Raw genomic sequence first — 20,338 nt, 5'->3', positions numbered from 1 at the left:
GACAGAGCCCCAGCGGGGGAAACAGCTGGAGGGCAGAGAAATACTCACACGGAGCGCGAAGGAAGGAACTTCAGCGTGTTAACCCGAAGCGGAGACTGAGGGTTGCAACGCATCGGCGTAGCTGTTCGGTGCGTAGATAACGTTGAACCTCAGGGGGCGTGGCACGGCAGTCCGGACACTAGACCGTAGTGTATAGTTCCGTTAGTGTTTCCTCCATCGATTCCACAGTTTCCAGGACGGACGCGTCGTGACAGACATGAACTAGGTGGAGGGAGGATACAGCCTCTACCCAGTAAAGTACAAGCAGTACAAGACTGGCCTACCCCAACTACACAGACCCAAGTGAGAGCCTTCTTAGGACTCACGGGGTATTACAGAAATTTCATGGCATACTATGGCACCATAGCTGCCCCTCTGACTGCTCTCACCACTCCGAAGAAACCCAAGAAGGTAACTTGGACTGAAGGGTGTGAGAAGGCCTTCAATGGCTTAAAAGACTCCTTGTGCCAGGCCCCTGTTCTCAGGGCCCCTGATTACCAAAGACCTTTTATTGTGCAGACAGATGCCTCTGACACTGGGATAGGAGCTGTCCTATCACAAGTAGATGAGAAGGGTAAGGAACACCCTATTGGTTTCATTAGTCGCCAGTTTAAGGACAGAGAGCTCAGATGGTCCACAGTAGAGAAAGAATGTTTCTCTGTTGTGTGGGCACTACGGAAGCTGAGGCCCTACCTCTATGGGACCCACTTCACTGTGCAAACTGACCATAAGCCCTTAAAGTGGCTAATGAACATGAAGGGAGAGAATCCAAAGTTGCTTAAGTGATCCATAAGTCTGCAAGGCTCCATCTTAATAACTTCCAACATGGCACCCATGTAAACAGGGAATGGTTTTAAATACACTGTTCAATCGAACGTAAAGAAGGAAAACATCATTTGTAAAATGATAAAAAGGAGAAACCTGTCTTCTATGTTCACAATCTGACGAAGCCTGCAAGAGTGAAACGCATAATTGTTTGTTCTCTCCTGACCTGCTTGTCCACCGTGTTTTGCAAAATAAAGGACGTTTGACGGAGATCCTTTCTTTGCATCTGGCTGATTTCTATCTGTGAGGAGAGTGCCGCCTAAAAAGCCTTAACCAGCTTTTAACTTTCTTTTTTTTCGAAATATATATATATATATATATATATATATATATATATATATATATATATATATATATATATATATATGTATATATATATATATATATATATATATATATATATATATATATATATATATTCAGTGAACAAAAACTTTGTTAAAGGGACGTTATGGTTCCAAGTAAAACCGAAAAACCCTTGAAATTCGCCAGTTATGGTAAGCTAAGCAACCATAACTCACGCCACCACCGTGCACTGCTAAGACTAACACCCAGGACATTAAAGATGACATCACTGATGACATCACATGTCTGGCTCACTATTTTTTCTTTGGCTGACATATCTAGGCCACATGGTTTTCTTCAGTAACAGTCAGAAACTAAGAATTTTATTTTATTTGTAGACATATCCTTCTAGTAGGTTCTTACAGTAATTCCCTTAGAGTACAGTCACATCATATGAAACATATACATATGGGGAAACACAAGCTTGAAAGACAGCAATCCTTTTTGTGCATAAAGATAATCACTAGACTTATGAGCACTTTCTGGTAGTTCTGTTTTTTTTTATGGCTGTACCTTCCCTGTATATGGTCATATTTGTATACATTGTACTCACACTACTTTCCTTAGGGTCCAATCACATCAAGTGATACATATACATAGGGTAAATAGCAGCTTTGAAACAGAGCAATCATTTATTTGCATGAAACTAATCAGTTAAGTTATGAATTGTTTCTGCTACTACTTGTGCTTTTTTGCTAACTTCACTTTCCCTGTATATACCCATATTGGTATGTGTTCTTGTGTCTTTGTGTTTTGTCTATAGTAATGCAATTATGTAATACATGGGTTTTATTAGCTACTTATTACATATTTCACAGTACACAAAAATCTGTTAAGAAAACAATTATCATTTCATTATTCAACATATTAACATTACGAATATCATACCTTCATCTTGTACGCTGCACACAATGTTATGTTTCTGTATGAGTAGCTTAGTATACTAGATAGAACCCCATAATAGGATGCTATTTATATCAATGCATCGTTCAATGCACTTATTAGGGTATATTTCTTGCAATGATTGTTGACACTTTTTTCGCAACATAATAAGAATCCCTTCTACACGTATTTCATGAGAAGTATATACACATGTGATGTCATCGGTGATGTCATCAATGACATTTGTGATGTCATCTTTGATGTCCTGGGTGTTAGTCTTAGCAGTGCACGGTGGTGGCGCGAGTTATGGTTGCTTAGCTTACCATAACTGGCGAATTTCAAGGGTTTTTTGTTTTTACTAGGAACTATAACGTCCCTTTAACAAAGTTTTTTCACTGAATTTCATAGGTTTTTAGTAGCGCAACTTAACCATAACGTCCCTTTAACAAAGTTTTTTTCACTGAATTTCATAGGTTTTAGTAGCGCAACTTAACCATAACGTCCTCTAACAAAGTTTTTTCACTTAATTTCATAGTTTTTTAGTAGCACAACTTAACAATAATGACTTCGACTTTATATGCATGTCATATGGAACTGACTAGATCTCTTCTTATGAACTTGATGTCCGCGAACTTATTTAATGTTCGCGGACATGTTCGGAGAACAGTACCACTACCTAAAAACTGTGGGGGGGGGGGGGTATGTTTGATTGTTATATCATAATATAGGAACATTTAACAAATTCAAAAAGCAGCACACAAACACATTATATATAGTAATACATAAGAAATGTAACCCATATATGTAACACACTAACCATTCATTTAAATACAATATGTTCTGAAATGGAATATACCACAAGAAGATAAATTGGCTTCCAACATAATTACCTCACAGACACAACAGAACTGAGAACAAGACCAGACCCACTGAATGCATAGCACTTATCTTACCAGAAATAGTAAGTGTACTTCATTTTACTCATATATTTATAAACTTTCTGTATTAGATTAAAAAATATATTATCTTTTTTTTTTCTCACAGAAATGTCTAGTACTCTGGAATGGCTAGAGGACAATTTCCCACATGAAGAAATGTCACAAGATAGTGAAACTAATGGTAAACACTTTATAATATAAACCATTTATTTATTATTTTTTTTATATACATTTAACATATATATTATTTTTTTGTACAGAGCATACCAAAATAGAAAAAACTTCAGAAAACCCTGTTATGGATAACAGTCTTCACAATATAGAAGAAAAAATGGATGTATTGTTGGCTAATTTTAATAATTTAAAAACTTTTGTAGAAAATCATTTCAAACCAAAAACCTCGTACCATTGCCCCACACGTACTTGTCCCTCCTCACCATATCCCAGTCAATTATCCCCAAACCCTCTCCATAATCTAAAACGTTTTGATGAGACTTCCATCCCTTCTTCACCTAATACCAATCATGTTGAAACCCCAAATTCTCCTGTTTTTGTTTCTGTTTCTGCCTCACCTTCTCTGTCATTAATTATTAGTATATGTTAAATAAAGTTTAATTTTTATATTGTATTGTGAATAGTTTCAGTTTTTTTTTTTAAAAAACAATAAAAGTGTCCGCGGACAGTGCGAGTGTTCTGAAATGTTCGTACATAAACGAAAATGGAGGTGTCCTGAAGAACACCACACCTGTTCGTACTGTTCGCTAGCAAGTTGAAACTGTTCTAAGAACACACGTGGTGTCCTGAAATGTTCATAAAGAAAAAAAATTAAAGTGTTCTAAAGAAAACTATATCTGTCCGTAATGTTCGCTATCAACTTAAAACTGTCCTAAGAACACAATTGGTGTCCTGAAATGTTCGTAAACAAACAAAAATTAAAGTGTCCTAAAGAACACTATACCTGTCCGGTACTGTTCGCTAGCAAGTTCAAACTGTTCTAAGAACGCTATTGGTGTCCTGAAATGTTCGTACGTAAACGAAAATGGAGGTGTCCTGAAGAACACTATACCTGTTTGCAGTGTTCGATACCCAATTGAAACTGTTCTAAGAACACAATTGCTGTCCTGAAATGTTCGTACATAAACGAAATTACACGTGTCTTGAAGAACAATATATCTGTCCTTACTGTTCGCTACCAAGTTTAAACTGTTCTAAGAACACACGTGGGGTCCTGAAATGTTCGTTTCACGTGTGACGCACTTTTAATTACTTCAGAACCCGAATGGTGTCTGTAGGACATCAATGCGCATGCGCTAACCAATCTCCGTGCACTTGGTGTCCTGCGGACAGGCGCTTCCTTCGCGGACTAGTTCGCGAACGGATCATATGACCGTGCCCACGCTCATCGTGTGTCCTGAAATGCGGACACTGTTCGTATCCCCGAACAATTTAAAAGTACATTTTCAGTTAATCCATAATATTTTTCAATAAAATCTCACCATGGCACAAGTCCCACATAGCAATCTTGAGTTTCTATATACCTTTTGAAACTTTCCAATCCTTTTTTTGTGTTCGATCTGTCCGCGGACAGTGCGCATGTCCGCGAACCGCTCACTAGCACCCCTATAAAAGACCACGCCCAAGAGCTTATTCCCATTGTGTTTCTGGCTATTCTTCAGAACACAGTGATTTTTGCTGCCACCTGCAGACTACACCATCATCGAGATGGCATCCTTGGCTGGTGAACTGCCACTTGGTGCTGCACCTGCTTCAGCACCACCCCCACCCCTTCCACCACCACCACCTCCCCAAAGGCCTGAAGAGGGGAACAGGAGTGAGGATGCGGAGGAGGAAGAGGATGATGAGAATGAGGTAGAGGAAAACCCTACTACCCGCACTAGGCGTGAGTCTTGGGTGTGGCGGTTATTTACCATTCATGGTAATGTTCCTAAGGCTCGTGCGAACCGTGTTACCTGCAATGAGTGCAAAATGATACTCAGTCGCGGGAAGCACGGTAAGTACAGCTTTGGGACCACTACTATGAAGCGACACCTGAGGTCATTTCACTCTGGGGCTATTCGCAGGGTTGTACCTTGCGAATAACGTAGCAGGTTGATTTCCTCTAATTCATTCTCTGTTTCTGATCCTGTCACCACAAGGACCACCTCTGTGGGACAGCGTCTTCCTCAAGCTGCCTCACAGGCCATACAGAATGCTGATGACCCTTACCTTTCGAGGGTCACAGTTGTATGTATGTACTGTGACACAGTACTCTGCAGGGGGGAGCGACTTCGGAGTGCTTTTGAGACTATCGTCTCAGAGCACGAGAAGACCTGCACACTACCCAAATAAAACCCACTCTACATCTTCCTCTCTCAGCTCGCCCTTTCTTATCCCTGTGGTTGGTGTCCCCTCCTTTACCCTCCTTTACCCTCCTCTCCTAGTGTGTTGTGTCTGAAAAACCAAAAAAAATCCAAAATTACAAAAATCAAAAAAAAATAAGGCTCTTTTCAGAGCCGCCTTTCCCAGTTAAAAAATAGAAGTGAAAATAAATGAAGCAGGGCTCTTTGTATTTTTTAGAAGTCCGCGGACAGTTCGCGAACATTAAAAAAATTGGGTTGCTACTCCATCACAAACATTGTAATTTTCTCTGGAAAGAAGTGGTGGCTCTGAAAAGAGCCTTTGGTGGTGTTTGTAAGTCAAAAATTGTAAATGCTTAACATCTACTTCAAAATCGTTGTTGTAATTCCAAAAAAGGTTGCAATGCGTTTTGTACATTTCTCAGAAAAATCTGATTGCCAGCATAAGTAAGATGGACTCCATCTCTGCGAAAAATGTATGTACTACAAAACATATTATTTTCATTGTAAAAAGAAGACATGCCAAAATCTCTTAGAAAGGCACAAAAAGCCTTATTAACGTTGCGCCTTGCTTTTTCCATTTGTCGACCAAATGAAGAAGAACGAAGCCACATTTGTCTCTGGGCAATCCGTGAAAATATCACTTGAGAATTAGGAAACATGTCCATAACCTTCCTAAGTCCTTCATTCATAGCAAATTGCAAAAAAATTCCAGTCACATGTCCTAAACTGTTCCCTCCACAATGAATTACAATTATGTCTGAATGTTGCTCTGTCTCCAAAGTAGCACAGAGAGGTAGCAAGTCCAACCACTTCATTCCACGTACTCCATGCCAGTGTACTTCCACATGTGGGAATCCAAGATCTACAGCTACTCCACAGCTTTCTGCATGCACCTTCAACCAATGTATCCACGAATCTCCTAAAATCCAAACAATCTGTTTTCTGAAACACACAGCCATAGCTATCTTTTGTTCTCTCAGCAAAAAGAGTATCTGAAAAAATCTCTGCTTGCACCATTTAAATTCTCAAATATACTTGGTGTAAGTTGCCATGCAAATGTAGCAATGAATATTCTATTTCAATTACCACCAATTGTTGACAACATTTACTTACACTTTAGAGACCCATTGTGTATGCAAATGTTAGTACTTCATAGAAACGCAAAAAACAATCCTGACAACACATATAGTGTTTATGGAATAAGACAAGAATTGGACTACTGTGCTGGAATGGTGAAATTCACTATAAACTCACAGGAAGATCCACAAGAATTTTTAATGTACTTACTACAAGTGCTGGAAAACAAAAACATACCTATAAAGGAAATCTTCCAGATTTCATACATGTGGAAACATAATGCACTCTGTGCAACAATGTGACACAAGAAGAAATTCCCAATGAACAATTCATATATATATCAGTACCAAATTGTAAATCCATTCCATTTCAGCAACTTGTACAAAATGCAAACCATGGTAGATTATGCTCTACCTGCAATTCAGATAAACGCTCCACGTTAGTAATACAAACACATAGTAAATACGTAATACTAATGCTTCTACGTTACAATGTAGACGGTACCAAAAACAACTGCAAGCTGACTGGATTCACACATAGTCAAACATCACTTGGTAAGAAAACCTTCACAACAATAGGTATAATCTACCACGCAGGAGCCACAACCAATTCAGGGCACTACACGGCATATATAAAAAAGAAATGTGGATGGTTTGAATGTAATGATAGTACCATTACTCTAAAGCAGAGATTACCAGCAAATCTTACAAACGCTTATTTGATGTTCTTAAAACCAAAATTTGATAAATAATCTGTATTTAAACCTTTAAGTAAATTTGTGTTAAAAAAATATAAACTGTTAGAATACTCCAAAAGCTATCTAACTGCTCAAAGATTCTACAACAACTAATCAGATAAATGAATACCACTAAATTAGACCAAAAAATACACAGTTACAATACGCCAATTGGTATCTAACTGTCCCAAAATTATAAATTTGTGTTAAAATAATATAAACTGTTAGAATACTCCAAAAGCTATCTAACAGCTCAAAGATTCTACAACAACTAATCAGATAAATGAATACCACTAAATTAGGCCAAATAATACTCAGTTAGAATACACCAATTGGTATCTAACTGTCCCAAAATTTAACAATATCCAAATAGATAAATCAAAACCACTAAAATATATTAAAAAAATAGACAGTTAGAATACGCCAATTGGTATCTAACTGCTCCAAAATTTTATAATATCAAAACAAATGAAGAATCTGTTACTGCTCCAAAAAAAATACAACAAAGCAAAGTATAAAGCATTAGCCAGAAACAACAAGTGAACACTGAAAACAAACAAACAAATAAACTGTAGCATAACAGAAAAAGGGGTTTTTTTAATCCAACATGGATTTTTTTTTCTCCCACAGACCCAATGATTTTAGCAACAAATACAGAAACTGAGCAAATTGCACAGTACTCTGATTTGTACTCTACTAAATATGAGGGTCGAAAAAAAATAAAAGTATATTGCTTATACAATGTAATAAGTCATTACAAACTACTAATACTAACATGCTATTTTCTTTTATCACAGAAATGAAGAAGAAAAACATGGACTCCCATTACTAGACCAAACAGTAAGTATACAATAATAAGGACAACCATAGCAGCATATCACATCCATAGTATCTAATACCTTTGTTCCTTATACATTTGTTTTTCACCCAAAGTTATAAGCAAATATGAATGTCATATGCTGCGGTGGTTGTTGCCAGGGCATACAGTCTTGGGTGCATGGCCAAATGGCCATGCTCCCAAGACTCTATGCCCTGGCAACAACCACCGCAGCATATCACATCCATAGAGTCAAACATTTCAACTATGATCTATGGGAAACTTTTAATGTCCGCGAACAATGTGAGTGTTCTTAGAACACTTTGAACTTGCCAGCGAACAATATGGACACCGTTTTCAGGACACCCCCTACGAACATTTCAGAACAACGCGATAGTTCTTAGAACACTTTCAACTTAACAACGAACAATACGGACAGTGTTCTAAGGACACCCCCTACGAACATTCCAGGACACCGGGAGTGTTCTCAAAAACGTCTTCAGAACACCCCCATTTTGTTTATTTGCGAACATTTCAGGACACCGCGGGTGTTCTTAGAACACATTCAACTTGACAGAGAACAATACGGACAGCCTCCTCAGGACACCCCCTACGAACACTCCCCGGACACCGCGAGTGTTCTTAGAAGCGTCTTGAGAACACCACCATCTTGTTTATTTGCAAACATTTCAGGACACCGCAAGTGTTCTTAGGACACATTCAACTTGACAGAGAACAATACGGACAGCGTCCTCAGGACACCCCCTACGAACATTTCAGGACACCGGGAGTGTTCTTAGAAGCTTCTTCAGAACACCACCATCTTGTTTATTTGCGAACATTTCAGGACACCGCGAGTGTTCTTAGGACACATTCAACTTGACAGAGAACAATACGGACAGCGTCCTCAGGACACCCCCTACGAACACTCCCCGGACACCGCGAGTGTTCTTAGAAGCGTCTTCAGAACACCACCATCTTGTTTATTTGCGAACATTTCAGGACACCGCGAGTGTTCTTAGGACACATTCAACTTGAAAGAGAACAATACGGACAGCGTCCTCAGGACACCCCCTACGAACACTCCCCGGACACCGCGAGTGTTCTTAGATGCGTCTTCAGAACACCCCCATTTTGTTTATTTGCGAACATTTCAGGACACCGCGGGTGTTCTTAGAACACATTCAACTTGATAGAGAAAAATATGGACAACGTCCTCAGGACACCCCCTACGAACATTCCAGGACACCGGGAGTGTTCTTAGAAGCGTCTTCAAAACACCACCATCTTGTTTATTTGAGAACATTTCAGGACACCCCGAGTGTTCTTAGGACACATTCAACTTGACAGAGAACAATACGGACAGCGTCCTCAGGACACCCCCTACGAACACTCCCCGGACACCGCAATTTTTCTTAGAAGCGTCTTCAGAACACCCCCATTTTGTTTATTTGCAAACATTTCAGGACACCGCGAGTGTTCTTAGGACACATTCAACTTGACAGAGAACAATACGGACAGCGTCCTCAGGACACCCCCTACGAACACTGCCCGGACACCACGAGTGTTCTTAGAAGCGTCTTCAGAACACCCCCATTTTGTTTATTTGCGAACATTTCAGGACACCGCGGGTGTTCTTAGAACACATTCAACTTGACAGAGAACAATATGGACAGCGTCCTCAGGACACCCCCTACGAACATTTCAGGACACCGGGAATGTTCTCAAAAACGTCTTCAGAACACCCCCATTTTGTTTATTTGCGAACATTTCAGGACACCGCGGGTGTTCTTAGAACACATTCAACTTGACAGAGAACAATACGGACAGCGTCCTCAGGACACCCCCTACGAACACTCCCCGGACACCGCGAGTGTTCTTAGAATAGTTTCACTTTGCTTGCGAACAAAACGGACACATATTGAGTCCTTAGAACACCCCCCAGTCAGTTTATTTAGAACTTTTCAGAACACCTGTGATGTCCGCAAACAAATCGAACACAAAAAGAATGTCTAACACATAAAAAACACAACTTTCATCCTATCTCATACACTCCCACCCTCCCCAAACACTCCTACACACCAACACACTCTACTAAATACACATTTTGAACAAAGTTTCACCACGCTGTCCGCGGACATCCACGAATCCAAGATGGCGGGCGCTACCGAAAAATCTGACGCGCTTCACGCTCCACGCCGTCCAATCAGCAAACACGTTGCATGTCCGCGAACATCACGCAAGACGATTGGCCAATCAGGACACTGTCCGCGGAGCGAACAGGGAAGTGTGTCCGCGAACCGAACACAGATATCACAATTTTTTTTTGACCTACGTTTTGGTCATTTTAAAAAAAACTACTGGACGGCTTTTCACCAAATTTGCAAAAGCACGCTTTCGGGACCAAGCCGCTGCTCCTGGTCCAAATTTGGTGGAAATCCGTCCAGCGGTTTGGGCTGTAGGCGCGAGCAAAATTTTTTTCCCATTCAGTCTATGGGAAAAAAAAGTTTTGGGACCCCCCCTATAACTTTGCCCCCCCTGGACGAATCCTCACCAAACTTTGCAAAAAAATTCAGAGTGACCCAAATACTTTTTTTTGCAAAGTTTGGTGAGGATCCGTCCAGGGAGAGCGAAGTTATAAGCCACCCAAAAAGTGCTCTTCCTATGGAAACAGCAACTTAACCATAACTACATGGCCACTACCGTGGCCATGTAATATATATATATATATATATATAAACAATTCTTCCCTTGTGCCTCCCCTTTTTACATCTTTAACCTTTTTCCCAATTCCCTTCCCTGTAATCTTACCCACTTTTTATGCTCTCTCTTCCAGCAGATAAAGGTCTTGTTTTCCTTGGGCAAGGAGATAATACTCAATTTAAGAACAAGGGTAAGTCCTTTGAAACAACTGCGGTGATGATTTGGCAGTATACAAACACATATTAACATATAACATAACATGACTTCCCAGAATCTACTTGAATATAAGAGACAAAAGGTATTTCATTGATACCTTCATGTAGCCTTGTGATATGTTGTTATCCTCTATCATCTCCACGTACTTGATTCCTAAGGGCATGGCCTTGGCTTTGCGACTACCAAGAGACATACAAAGGAATGCTTACAGTGCTCAGTTTGGCTTTCTTGGAACCCCAAATCAGACTCAACTCAAAATGCTATATGAACCCAAACAGGAAAAGTTGAAAAGACTAAACAAGAGCTGGAGCACAGAAACAGGAACAAAAGATACCTTGTTTTACAATCAAATATAAATTAAGCATATCAATCTGGTATCAAACATTAATACTCAGTTTAGATATACATGAAACAAATGATCCTGGTTACACCATAAAAGCAAGTCAATACTCATAGAAAAATCTCTAGGAATACATCCCAATAAAGCAGCTTCAAATACAATGACACAATAAAAACACGTGCCATGTAGTTCTCTTGACACAGCAGCAAGGAATTGATAGTACAATTGGGAGAAATCCACTTCAAACTATACTTCTGATATAAAACCTATGGATAACATAATTTAAAGTAGCAATGCAACCATATGCTAGCAGTATTGATCCTTGGTTTAGCACTAGAGAAATTGTTTGTTAATGTATGTGCAATCTTGAGAAACCAAACATTAAATGAAGGGGCAAATCAAAATACTTTGCATATAATTAACTAGTCTTATTAAATGATACAATGACAGTTTGAGAACAATCACTATTAAGTAGCAAATAGCAGTGCAGACTCTAAATAATCCCTTTTCTATAACACATTAAATGCAGTTGAATTTAAAATGTGCGAGCCTGCATGCAAAAATATGTTGTACATTCGTCCGTCCAATGAGAAAGCAATGTGCTATCTTTTGTCATTGAGGCACTTAAATGGCAGTTTATATTTGTTAGTATAGGCCCAGGCCGTCCCAATTCTGCTGTGTGCTTCTAAATGCACTTGGAATTTACAAGGAGAACATCTCCACCACATATTAACTGGTGAGGGTACAATATTCATCAAGTGCATAGTGGTAAGGCTGGGTGAAACATTGCCCAGCCTTGCTCGAACTAAATATGCACCTCGCAAGTCTGTGTTGTGGCTTGTATGGAAGGTATGGCAGTCATGGGAGAAGTTTGACGATATTTCTTGACAATTCATTTGATTCGAGTGTTGTTTCTGTTTTTGCATCCTTTTGTCTGTTTCTTTTGTTTTTAAAACCACATTTGTCATCTCTCCTTTTTAGCCTTATTTTCTGCTATAAAGCACCCGAAAGGGTTTTCCTATCCTTCCCCTGTTCTTTTCCCTTTCGTGGCAACCAGAAAAGATGTTAAAGCAAACACAAAGCTCCTTTTGTTTTACTAATAGCATTTAGTTGTGTGTTTGCCTACTAGACTTTCTTGGACTTGTTCCATTTGTTTTCTGTTTACTTCTATGGTGCAGCAAATTATGTTTTCTTAAAAAACCTAAATTAAAAAAACATAATTTGTTCCACCATAGAAGTAACAGTCACGTGGCAAGGATTCAAACCCAGGTCGTTTGGCTATGAGGGAAATACTTAACCATAAGACCAAACAAGTCCCTGGGCATGAAGCTTTGTGATATAACTTTCAAAAGATTCGTGTGAGACACACCTTACTCTTATGAAAGTTATGGAGTTCAATATGTGTTTTTAGAATAACCTTCATAAGAGTGGGTCGTCGTGTCTTTTATGCCAGTCTTGTGAAAGTTATAGAGTTCAATTCTAAACAAACGGCAGACATGTCCTGTATAACTCGGCTATACGAACGTATTTGCTGTGTCTTTAGAAACAAACTCTATAACGTTCATAAAACTGGGGTGTGTCTTTCATGGAAGTCTTATGAAAGTTATGACACTGGGCTTTTTTGGAATGTGACTTGTGTGGTCTTGTGGTTAAGTGTTTCCCCCACGATCACACACACTGGTTTCAATTCCCAGTCATGGGACTGTTTCCTCTATGGTGCTGAAAATTATGTGTTTATAAATCAGGTAATTTAAAAAAAAAGTTCTGCACCATAGAAAAAAACAGCCCTGTGGCAACTGCTCAAACTCAGGTTGCGTGGCTGTGAGAGAAAACACTTAGCCACCAGATCCCTGAACAGGAAGCACAGTGTTATAACTTTCATAATCTGTGTTGTTTCTTTCATGCCAGTCTTATAAAAGTTATGACACCAAGCTTTTTGTTAAGGGGCTTGTGCGGTCTTGTGGTTCCCCTCACAGCCACGCAACCTTGGTTCGAGTCCAAGCCACGAAGCTGTTTGCTCTATGGTGCAGCAAATTATGTTTTTTTTATTTTAAATGAGGTAATTTTAAAAAATACAGAATTTGCTGCACCATAAAAGTAAATAGCCCAGCAAGGACACACGCCCAAGTCACATGATTGTGGGGGAAAACATTTAACCACAAGGCCACACAAGTCCCTTGCCAAGAAGCTTGCGTTTGAACTTTCATAAGACTGGCATGAAAGGCACACCTCAGTCTTATGAAAGTTGCCCTGTGCATGCTTTCTGTGTCGTAGCATTATCCCTTTGATAAGAATGGCGTGTTTTATGAAAGTGAATACACTACAGTGTGTCTTTAAAATTCAATGCGTTGATGGCAGTAAAGAAACACCGCTCCCTCTAGGTAATGAGTTCCTGCAAGCATGTTGGAGGGGACTACTGTTTGATTATTGCCACAAGGGCATTGAAGCATACAGACACATGGAAGGAGTATAAAATGGAAACAGAGGTTTGGAGCTCATAAAGTGACTCATCCCCCATTGTGTAACTTATTGGAAAATGGTTTACTTAATTCTTTTAGGTGTATGCACAATTGAAACATGTGTAAATATTGAGTGCACCCCGCCTTTAAGTTGCCATTGTTCATGTAAAATGAATTCTGATAATTCCCATTGATGAAGAGAGCTATATGGTAATGGGAAAGAATTTACTATGCATGGCTCCGATTCTGCTTAATCTCAGATATTGTGACAGATAAAAATAAAGCATGAAGAATCTAAACTCTGAGGGTATCCACTGGGAAACCCACAAAGATGCCAGATTGTTATTTAGCTATCTCTAATTTGAACACCTTGGATGCTCATTTACAGTACTAGGAAGGGAAAGTCCGGTGCCTGCATATCCCAGAGGATGTAGTTCTGTGGTCCTTTCTACATTGCAAGAAGTGACAATATTGCTGCCCCTTCCTAAATGGTGGGCTGTTGTGCAGATATATTTCAATATCAATAGCCACATAGTGGAAATGCAGTGGATTTGTTGTGTGCATAAACCGAAAACTTTAAATTCCATTGTAAAATCGTATCACATTAAGGGCCTGATATACAAACACGTTTTTACATGAGAAAGTCCTGTTGAAAACATGTTTGTAAATCAGACCCTAAGTGTTGAAGCATGCATAACCATTAGCTTTAGGGTGAGTGCAATGGTTGCCATGGGTCTAAGCCAAACCCTCACTAAGAATTGCCCATCTAATTAATGAGAACACAATGGCTAGTACACAATTGCAATTCGTCTCTATTGACTGCACTGATGATGTTGTGTTCCTCCTATCAGGATCTGGGCCAAAGGAACTGCGTTTAGGTAATACAAAGCACAGTATGTATGATACATAATGGGTGGGTATTCCCAGCTTGACTTGAACCAGCTGTCAATTCCGTGGGTCCCTGCGGCAAAAAAAGCTGGGTTTGGGTCTGAAAGAGCACAACAATATGCCTGTTATTGCATACCTGGGTATCCTCAGCTGGTCTCTGGTCCAACTTCCAAACCTTCTGTACATGGTTATAGTTTGGTCCCGCTGTCAAATCTTTGGGGTTCTTAAGAGGCCTTAGCTTGAGGTGGTCATATTCTTGGTTATTTTGTGGATATACATGTGTCTGTGATGTTCTCTGGGTCCCTGTACCTTCACATGACATCTTGCTTGATTTAGGATGTCCTGTTTGAATACTTGAACAGAAGATAAGCCATGAAAATCTGTTGTGCATGGTTCACAGAGGCATGTTTCCATTGTTGGTGCTACCTGCACAGGTGCAGGCAAGCGTAAACAACTGAAATTATGAATGGGAACACTCTGTATAGAGCGACAACACCTGGGGATTGTAGCACTAGGTAAGTCGGCATATCTTGTCTTTGAAGCCGCAGATATGGCTCATCTTAGTTTCCATGGGTCTTGTATCCTGCAACACTGTCATTTCTTGACCTGGATCAACCTGGAATGTACAAAGGGTAAAGTTATCAGCCCTTCAGCACAAAGGAAATGAGTATCGGTCCTGTTCTCACGGTGGGAGGATTAAGAACCTACCATTGCTTAGAAGGCCTTGCAGTTCAATAGCAGGTTTCCTTATTCCGTCTTCTATGTAGGTAGTTTGCATATTATCACAATTAATTGAAACATGCCCGCTATAATTATAGATAGTTGTGGAGAGGGTCCCGAGCCACCCCAATTACATGGTTGCATCTATTCAAACATTTTGATAGACACATAGACAGTGGTGGGCACCAGATTATATTTGTGCAGGCTTCTTCCCAGGCATTTTCTTAGCATCCAGGTTCTCTAATGAATTGAGACACCCTTAAGATATTGGTCATGATCTTAGTCCTGTCCATACATGACCACATCTATGTTGCAACCACTCTGCCCATAAGAGTTATGTGCAATGGCAGTGCCTCCCGTGCTGAATTTGAGATGTATTGTCTTCTAGACTAATCCCTACTATACATTTGTGATTTCTGTCTGAAAATGATAGAAACTACCATCAGCCAGTTTTACCTCCTCGCAGTCAGTTAAGCAGGATAAGTTGCCAAGAGAAAATAGGGATTAGAGGGCATTTTGCAGCCTCCTGCCCTGGAGGTGTACTTCAGGGCAGGGATGTTTCTAGGATTGTAAAGGATCTGGGGCTACGCTAATGTCGGGACTGTCGGGACTCAGGGCTAGCTAGCCTTTTGGTTCTAGTGCCTGAGCTTCTATCCGGGGCTACAACCAAAAGACCCGAGGCTACAACCTCCTCCCTCTCCCCTGATGACCCCCCATAGTGATGCCTCTGCTTCAGGGATTGCATGCCTGGCAAGTTCATGAGAATAGGACTCCACAAGAGGAAAGTCAAAATATATAGGGGACCGGAGGAGGGAAACCAAAAAATGGAGGAAGACTAAATCTATGTTGCAAAAAGCACGTGAAATGGCCAAATGATTGAGATGTTTTAATACTGACAACAATGGAAGCAGAAGAGTAAATGTTCATGCTTGAATCCAAAAGGCCTAAGCAAAGTTTGTTTTCAGCACGAAATCTATCCAGAAGGCCAGTGCAAATCCTACAGAATGCAAAACCCTGGGTTTGAATATGTTCCCAGTGTAGATCGCCTTTCAATTCGGTTGTTGAAAGAAATGAAACCTTTCTTGCAGAAAATGTTTGCTGTTGAGCAGGCAGTAGTGCTAGCTCATTTTGATGGGAGGAATGTACTTTTGATGGGTGTTCCAAAAACTACAGTGGCACCCTTAGGAATGGAGCTTCGTATGGCAGCCAAAGTCATAGCTGGAAATCAGGAAATGTGACCGAGTAACGGCAGTCTCAAGATTCCTTCATTGGCTGTCATTAGACACTCACATTGTTTGCAAGATTGGTAGCCTTGTTTACAGAGAGTTACATTAGGGAGAGCCATGTTACTTGGCAGAAAAGCTAACATTGTCAGGAAGGAATTGTCTTTATTGTCTGAGACTAGACATTACCTGTACTAAGGAGAAAAAAAACCAAGGAAGCAGTGTTTCTCTCACTATCCAGCAGCCCTGTGCAACGGTCTCAAGTCTCTTTAAGAGCCTCTCCTTCATTATTGATTTTCTAGGAAAGAAATTAAGACCTTGTTGTTTACCCAGTACTTATGCCAATCATAATAAGGCATAGGTTTTCGGGTGGAACCGGTGTGCATACGGCGGCATCCATTGCTCCCAAAATGGCATCATATGCCTAGGAGTCATCATATGTGAACTATAGGCTAACATGTTCCAACATGCTATGGGAATGGCAGCCTGAAATGGCTGTTTGCTGCAGAGGAAAGAAGGTCACCGAAAAAGATCGGACAGCCGTCTTCTGCCTTCACTCTCCTGGAGACTGAAAATAACTGTATTTCTTAATTTTCGCAAGAACACAGGCCAGGAAGAGAAATAAAAAACAATTTGAAGAGTTGAAAAATGAAAAAAACAGGAACCAGTCCCACATCTCAGTAACTGCAGCCATTAGGGCTCAAATCAATGTTTGTTTTCCCAAGAGGGAGTAAAATGATTTCTTCTGCAATTGAAAAGTACTTTCAAACTTCAAAACATAGGTTGCTCAATTTGACAAAATAATTACAAAATGAATTTCCATCACACAGTCAAGACAATCAAAGTCACGTCACAATATGCGTCGACGGCTGCTCATTGCTTGGGCCTGGTCTTCACAGCTGGCAATCAGAGTCCAACGCAGCTCACACTGTCACCTCCCTCGCCTGCCGTCAGGCACCCTTCTCCTGTTACTTTCTTCAGGTCACGCCAAGGTCAGCCTGCGTTAGAGAAGGATGCAAAAGTAATCGCAGTCCCTTCACTCAAAAGTTTTAGTGACCAGTGCTTCTGTTCACTTTTTTGTTTTGTTTTGGGTTGCAGTCTGGAAATCCCATTCCGGTAGCTGTTCTGTTGTAAATTCGTATATGCAATACATTATTTTTATCATTACTATATTATTAATAATGTATGCATTTATGTATTTCTTGTTTGCTTGTTAGGCGCTTATGCAGTACAAACATACTGCTTCAAATTACCCACAGGGCAGGGAGGGAGGGTACATAACAGCACAATATTTAGAGCTGAGGGGAAGAGGAAGAGGGACGAACCCACTATGCCTTGTGAGTATTCAGAACGTGCAAGTGCAGAAAGAAAGAGGGAAGAGGGGGTAAGTGTCATAATTTGTTTTATTATTATAATTAACAACAACAATAGTCGTTTTGCAAACCCCTGGCGTGAATATGTAAGGTACAAAAAGAAGCTCTTCATATCACACTTTTGCGCTCCCGGGGTTTTTTCTGGGGTCAGAGAAAAAGCATGAAAGAAAATTAACATTTTGACAGTCCATTACTCCTCCAACATCAAATGGCACATTTTTTCGTGCAGGTGTCAAAGGAATGGATTCCCTGTAAGTCACCTGAAAGCAGGTGGGTTCTTGAGTCCTGCATTGAAAGTGCCGTCTGTAAAGCGGTGTGTGATCTACTTTGCCTTTCCCCTGTGGTCCGTGTTGGTGTGATGATGCCACGAGTGACCTTGATGTCACCTTAGAGTTTTATTCTACACAGCGTTCTATTAGTGGCAGTTGGGACAGGCCTGCCCGCGTCGCGGGGGCCAATGAGCCCATCTACTGATGGATTTCGAATGAGATATGTAGCTGCCACCAAATAAAGAAGTCACTTACCTGACGGCTCCTGAGTGATCCTTATGAAATATAACATTACACTCGTGACGAGTGATCCAAGGAGGGTCCAGTAATGAAACCAGAAGCTCTGTGGCAGGGGGGACAGCCAGCTCTGAGCCCACCGCTCCTATAAGGCAGTTCCACCACCCAGGGTAATGTTAGGGAGGCCAGGGAAGGGAGCTCAGCTCTGCGTGCAGTGCAGCGATGAAGTTACGATGCCTTCTGCAATTGGTATCTTGATGGAAGAGCCTTGCATGGGGTCTATTTCACATGGAAGTTCCCAGGTTGTTGGGGGTCACTAAAGGAGGGTAGAGGTAGAGAAGCGTTTAAGTTGTGCTCCCTTCACCATATCTGAAGCTCCACGGGAAATGGATCTGGAACAGTGATTCTGATCAGAAACCTTGTGCAGTGCTAACAGTAATTACATTGGATTCTGACAAAGCACATATAAAAGGGATCTGTATTAAGAAGTGTGACAAGGCTAGTACCCCGGCCTTGTTAAGATGGGGAATGGGAGATTTGCCACAAGGCCAGATCTGGGCAGCAATCCTTAACCCCGCCCCTTCTGCCAGTAGGCCGGTGTGCAGACCGCTTATATCTTCAGCCTCGCCTTAATAAACAAAAAGGTTCCAGTGTTCCTCTGTGATTTGCACAATTTCAAAAGAAGAAAGTGAGCGACACCTCCGATCTGCTGTAGGAAGCTAAGACATACCAACATCAGCAGAAGAAACACTGTATCCCCAGATGGCTATGGGAGACCAAAGAGTAGCAAAACCATCAGAGAGGGGGAGAGAGACGCATCACCAGACAGCCGCAGGAGAGTGAGGTGTACTGAAACCCGCAGCTAGGGAGCAGCCCATGGAAATGGCTGCCCACCCTACCTAGTAGGTAGGGTGGGAGGAGAGTGGTACTGGAGGAGGAGATTCATCGGAGGAGGAGAGTAGTGGTGGGAGGAGGATAGTTGTAGTCAGAGGAGGGGAGTACGGGGAAGGGTGGGAGTAGCTGTGTGAAGGCAGGGGTAGTTGTGAAGTAGAAGAATTGTGAAGTGGAGGAGCAGGGGAAGAAACGTGAAAGAGGAAAGACAGTAGCTATGAGAAGGAAAGCATCTGAGGGGCATCAGAGCAGTGGGAGGGGCAGGAAGGAGAGTGTACTAGTGAGCGCTGAAAGAAAGAGGTCAGCGAGGGTGTGAATCAACCAGCCTGAATCCAAAATCCAAAAGACAAGGCACAGTCCCAAAACCCCATCAGAATACTAACAACCGGATAGAGTAGGCGTCATGATGCCTACCCCCGGAGCACCAGGCCAGGCCCAGCAGCCCCGGAAGCAGGCATCATGCCTTCGGGTAAAAGCCCAGCGGCCCCTTATAGGGGCTCTTTGGACTCAGTCCTGGCGCCTTTGGCGCCAGGCTCATGTTGGACATCAGTCCTGGCGCCATAGGCGCCAGGCTCATAAAGGGAGGTGTTTTGTGCACTTACCTGATGCAGACCATGCTGCACGCTTCAGGCCTCCCTGAGACCTGAAAGGGACTATTTTTTCATAGGGACTATTTTTTCACTCGGGCGTGGCCAGGGAAGGATGCATACCTAGTTGGGGAAGGATACATACCTGGGACTTCTTTGGAGGCTATTTAAGCCACGCCCAGACAGCAGCTCATGCTTCGCGTTGTTCTGCTTCCTGCAGCTTAACGCTCACCGTGTCTGCTCCTGCTCCTGGACTCCAGCCACGCCCGCCTCGAACCTGGAAGACCTGCAAGGAAGGAAGAGAAGAGAAAGGTGAAAACCAAGGACTATTTCAAACTTCTTACCTGCATCCGGAATCTTCTCGCCAGCATCCCTGAAGAAAGGCTTCCATTTAAAAGCATTGCGGTGCTCGC

Source organism: Ambystoma mexicanum, chromosome 11 (assembly GCF_040938575.1).
Source record: "Ambystoma mexicanum isolate Mex_15411 chromosome 11, UKY_AmexF1_1, whole genome shotgun sequence".
NCBI lineage: Eukaryota > Metazoa > Chordata > Amphibia > Caudata > Ambystomatidae > Ambystoma > Ambystoma mexicanum.
The sequence above is the reverse complement of the archived record's forward strand: the minus strand, read 5'-3'. Positions refer to the sequence as shown.